A 6,095-nucleotide genomic window follows, 5' to 3' on the forward strand; every position below is an offset into this window, starting at 1 on the left:
GCCTCTGTTTGATATCCATAGCTCTAGCAGCTTAAAAATAACTCCCGCTGAGAAATAGAAGAGTGCATGCTCACAATGAGACTATGAAACACAGGGGACTCCTAAGAAAATGAGTGACACTCTAGGAAAGGATAAATCAAACAAATAGAACCCAAGGGACTAAGACAGTATTAAAAATTATTTTCCGCTAGGCATGGTGGGTCACTCCTGTAATCCCAGCGCTTTGAGAGGCTAAGGAGGGCGGATAACCTGAGGTCAGGAGTTTGAGACCAGCTTGGCCAACATGGCGAAACTCCCTCTCTACTAAAAATACAAAAATTAGCCTGGTGTGGTGGTGCACGCTTGCAGTCCCAGCTACTCGGGAGGCTGAGGCAGAAGAATCGCTTGAACCTGGGAGGTTGCAGTGAGCCAAGATTGCACCACTGTACTCCAGCGACAGAGAGAGACTCTGTCTCAAAAAAAGAAAAAAAAAATTTCCTGCAATTTATTTTGTCTTTTTTTTTAAAATAACTTGCTTGATAAGATGTTAAATTTAGAAGATTAAGTCACAGACTATTGCAGAATAATACCTCTACACACTTCAGACTAGGAACAAAATTCCCAAAGTTCTTAATAACATAATGTATGCTAATATAATAAGATATGTTAAAATAAGAAATGACAGAATCACAATAGCTTGGTTTTGGCTCGGCTTCCTTTGCTGGCAAGGAGCCTTCACTTAACTTTCCCAGCCCTCTTTCATCTGTGAAATGAAAGGATTGGACTGGCTGAATTCTTTCAATTCTAAAATGTTAATAATATACGTGGGGTTCTTTCTATGATTACTTCAAGCCCACCTTTAGGGTTTCAAATAGAAAATCCCACTGGTTGGGACTTTTCTTTCTTTTTTTTTTGGAGGTGGAGTTTCACTCTTGTTGCCCAGGCTGGAGTGCAACGGCACGATCTCAGCTTACTGCAACCTCCGCCTCCCGGGTTCAAGTGATTCTCCTGCCTCAGCCTCCTGGGTAGCTGGGATTACAGGCATGCGCCACCATCCCCGGCTTGGCCTCCCCAAGTGCTGGGATTACAGGCATGAGCCACTGCGCCCAACCAGGACTTTTCTTAATTTATTAGTAGTACCAAACCATTTTTAATATATGTTAAAACAAAAGTAGGCACTTATATTTTATAACAAAAAAATGAAATAAAAGATAAATGGTAGACTGAGGTGAGCAGATCACCTGAGGTCAGGGGTTTGAGACCAGTCTGGCCAACATGGTGAAATCCTGTCTCTACTAGAAGTACAAAAATTAGCTGGGTATGGTGGCGCACATCTGTAATCGCAGCTACTCGGGAGGCTGGGGCAGGAGAATTGTTTGAACCCGGGAGGCAGAGGTTGCATGAGCAGAGATCATGCCTTTGCACTCCAGTGTGGGCAACAGAGTGAGACTCTGTCTCAAAAAAAAAAAAAAGATAAATGGTTAAAATGAAAAACTTTGACAATGCCTTTTCAAAACAAAGAAGGTAGAGAGTATTCAGCAAGGTTATGGAGTCAGGGAGCCCCCCCGTTTTGTGGTGGTCTTCAATATGGGAGCGGCAGTTTAATCCTAGTTCTGATTGAATCCAAATTTCTTGTTTTGCCTGTGGAATAAGTACTTCCTAGGAATGCGAACTTTAGAGTTAAGTAAGTGGGTTAAAGTCTCAGCCCTGCTACCTACTACCTGTGTGCCTGCAGATAAATTACTAAATTTTTTTCAAAGATTCAGTTTAATTATCTCTAAAATGGAGCTGATAATAATGCTTGCTTCAGAGAGTTATTATGAAGATTAAATGAGATAATGCATGCACAGTATTTAACAGTTCCTTGTACTTAGCAAGTAAGAGCTCAAGAAGTAGTAGTTAATCTTATTATGCTATATTGCCTTCTTGGATCTCAATTCTGTACCCTTGTGATCTTGTAGGAGTAGGAAAACTAAGAGAAAAGTAAAGTATGATTTAAAAATAATATAAATAAACTTGGGGAAGGGGGAAGCAGAGTGTCTAGCATAAGATAAAGATGATGTATTTTGCAAGTGTAGAAAGCAGATAGCAATGGAGATTACAAAGTCAGAGAAAGTAACTATTAAACCAGTATTGGATTGATAAGGAACATAACATTTTGACTCCCATGAAGCCTGAATGCTGCAGACATTTTGGTAAGCAGAGAGCAGAGGGTGTGATTGTCATTTTGGTGGCATCAGCAGAAAACAGCCGGTGGCTTTATATCCTCTTTATGATGACAAAGATTCTTTGCTGATCCAAACTTTACTAAGACTCCGAACCTTCTCCTACGCCTGTCTGTACACTTCCATGCAAAATCCAGTTTTAGCAAAGAACCCTGTTAAGTCAGTTACCTACCATGATGTCTGATCACCCTTGATATCTGATCAGGTTCCGCATCCTCCACCATTCCCCAGGTGCTGTCTGATCACCCTGGCCTGTCTTTAGCAAGAATCCTGTTAGGTCAGTTTAGCCAGAATCCCCCGACCCCTGATATTTCCTCTTAGTAATTTTCAGTCCCTGACCCCCACCCTGCTCCTTGGCCATACATTCCCACTTGTCCATGCTGCATTTGGAGGTGAGCCCAATCTGTCTTCCACACTGCAAATCCCATTGCATTCATCCTTACACTCACTGCAATTGTCCTGAATAAAGTCTGCCTTATCATACTTTAACAAGTGCCAGTGAATAATCTTCCTTAGCAGTGATCCTGGAGAATACAGTAAAATAAAAAAGCCATTAGTTTTGGGATTTTTTTTTTTGGCTTGGAGGGGTCATGTGTCTTTATTTTTGTTTTGCAGGAGTCCAGCCCTTCTTTATAAGAGCACCCAAGCCTATGCTACAAGTGTTCCCCATAGCATGCAGTCTTGGTGAGAGATGGCACCCACCTCCTACCTTGGAATCCAAAGGGATCCTTTTCTCTCTTCCAGCCTGTACTGACACCCAGAGGGAGGCTGCAACTTGGGCTCTGAAAACCAGACACATACCTTGGGCTTTGGCTTTTCCGTGAGGGATACAGTGACATGGGGACTGGCTCTTCCAGGGCAGGACTTTGGATGTTCTGTTTCCCAGGCCTGGTTGTGAGCTTTCTTTTTCCTCAATTCTTTGAGGCTCCAATATCCTTCCAGTGAAATTCCTTTTTGCTGAAGAGAAACTGTTTAGTTTAGTTCCCCTCAGAAGTAGGACCTGAGAAAAGAATTCAGGTGCAAATAGTTTATCTGAGCTGCAAGAAACAGTGGTTAGGAGAGTGAAGAAGTAAAGTGGGGAGAAAAAGCTAATGTAGGGTGTGTAATCAGAGCTATCACCATAGGCTCCTGAAATGAATCAGAAGAGGGAAACTGTGGGAACACGAGTTTGAAAGTTATGTCACTGAAGCAGCATAGGCACTCGGTAGTTATACGCCGACTTCTGTTGGTGCTAGCCTGAGGTCTCAGTGTCCAGCCCTCCTGGCTGCCATCAGCACAGGCAGGGTGGCCTGCTGCTTTGAGGAACCCTCCACTCAAAGAGATGCAGGTTCTGGCAGTTGACCCTGGGCTGTAGCACACAGAGGGGGAAGGCCCCATGATAGGGCTGGGGCACTGACAGCCTCGTCTCCAGGGCCAGAGCCAGTTCCAGTTGAGATCAGGACCAGGACTGAGAAAACCAGGCCAGCCACTAACAGGCCAATGACCCCAGCTCCAACGCTGCCTCCCTGACATCTCCATGTCTTTCTAATATCTGTACCAAATCAGGAGGCTGTGTATTAGTCTGCATGCTGCTGAAAAAGACATACCTGAGATTGGGTAATTTGTAAAGGAGAAGAGGTTTAGGCTCAGCACAGTGGCTCACGCCTGTAATCCCAGCACTTTGGGAGGCCAAGGTGAGCACATCACCTGAGGCCAGAAGTTTGAGACCAGCCTGACCAACATGGTGATACCCCATCTCTACTAAAAATACAAAAACTTAGCCAGATATGGTGGCAGGTGCCTGTAATTCCAGCTTCTTGGGAGGCTGAGGCAAGAGAATTGCTTGAACCTGGGAGGCAGAGGTTGCAGTGAGCCGAGATAGCACCCCTGCACTCCAGCCTGGGTGACAGAGCAAGACTCCGTCTCAAGAAAAAAAAAAAAAAAAAAGAAAGAGGTTTAATGAACTCATAGTTCCATGTGGCTTGGGGGCCTCACAATCATGGTGGAAGGTGAAAGGGATGGCTTACATGGCACAGACAAGACAGCATGAGAGCCAAGCAAAAGGGGAAACCCCTTATTAAATAACCAGATATCATGAGACCTTATTAAATAACCAGATTTCATGAGACCTTATTAAATAACCAGATATCATGAGACTTATGTACTACCAGAATAGCGTGGGGGAAACTGCCCCCATGATTCAATTATCTCCTACTGGGTCCCTCCCAAAACACATGGGAATTATGGGAGCTACAATTCAATGTGAGATTTGGGTGGGGATGCAGCCAAACCATATAATTCTGCCCCTGGCCCTTCCCAAGTTTTATATCTTCACATTTCAAGATCAGTCATGCCTTCCCAACAGTCCCCCAAAGTCTTAATTCATTTCACCATTAACTGAAAAGTCCACAATCCAAAGTCTCACCTAAGCCAAAGCAAGTCCCTTCCACCCATGAGACTGTAAAATCAAAAGCAAGTTAGTTACTTCCTAGATACAATGGGGGTACAGTCATTGGGTAAATACGGCCATTCCAAATGGGAGAAATTGACCAAAACAAAGGGGCTACAGGCCCCATGCAAGTCTGAAATCCAGCAGAGCAGTCAAATCTTAAAGCTCCAAAATGATCTCCTTTGACTCCATGTCTCACATCCAGGTCACACGTAATGCCCATGGTCTTGGGCAGCTCTGCCTCTGTGGCTTTGCAGGGTACAGCCCCCCTCCTGGCTGCCTCAGTGGGCTGGCATTGAGTGTCAGTAGCTTTTCCAGGCACATAATGCAAGCTGTTGGTGGGTCTACCATTCTGGAGTCTGGAGGATGGTGGCCCTCTTCTCACAGCTCCACTACACAGTGCCCCAGTGTGGACTCTATGTAGGGACTTCAACCCCACATTTCCCTTCTGCACTGCCCGAGCAGATGTTCTTCATGAGGGCTCCGCCCTTGCAGCACACCTCTGCCTGGACATCCAGGTGTTTCCATACATCCTCTGAAATCTAGGTGAAGTTTCCCAAACTTCAATTCTTGACTTCTGTGCACCTGTAGGCTCAATACCTTGTGGAAGTTGCCAGGGCTTGGGGATTGCACCCCTTGGAGCCACAGCCCTAGCTGTACCTTGGCCCCTTTTAGCCACAGATAGAGTATCTGGGACACAGGACATCAAGTCCCTGGGCTGCACAGAGCATGGTGGGGGGGGTCCCTTGGCCCTGACCATGAAGCCATTTTTTCCTCCTAGGCCTGTGGGCCTGTGATAGGAGGGGCTTCCATAAAGGTCTCTGACATGCCCTGGAGACATTTTCCCCATTGTTTTGGTGATTGACATTTGGCCCCTTGTTGCTTATGCAAATTTCTGCAGCCAGCTTGAATTTCTCCTCAGAAAATGGGTTTTTCTTTTCTATTGCATAGTCAGGCTGCAAATTTTCTGAATTTTTATGCTATAGTTCCTTTTTAAAACTGAATGCTTTTAACAGCACCCAAGTCAACTCTTGAATGCTTTGCTGCTTAGAAATTTCTTCTGCCAGATATTCTAGATCATGTTCCTCAACTTCAAAGTTCCACAAATCTCTAAGGCAGAGGCAAAATGCCACTAGTCTCTTTGCTAAAATATAGCAAGGGTCACCTTTACTCCAGTTCCCAACAAGTTCCTTATTTCCATCTGAGAGTACCTCAGCCTAGATTTTATTGTCCATACCACTATTAGCATTTTGGTCTAAGCCATTCAACAAGTCTAGGAAGTTCCAAACTTTCCCACATTTTCCTGTCTTCATCTGAGCTTTCCAAACTGTTCCGATCTCTGCCTGTTACCAAGTTCCAAAGTTGCTTCCACATTTTCAGGTATCTTTACAGCAGCACCTCACTCTATGGGTACGAATTTACTGTATTAGTCTGTTTTCACACTGCTGATAAAGACATACCCG

Source organism: Nomascus leucogenys, chromosome 6 (assembly GCF_006542625.1).
Source record: "Nomascus leucogenys isolate Asia chromosome 6, Asia_NLE_v1, whole genome shotgun sequence".
Classification (NCBI taxonomy): Eukaryota; Metazoa; Chordata; class Mammalia; order Primates; family Hylobatidae; genus Nomascus; species Nomascus leucogenys.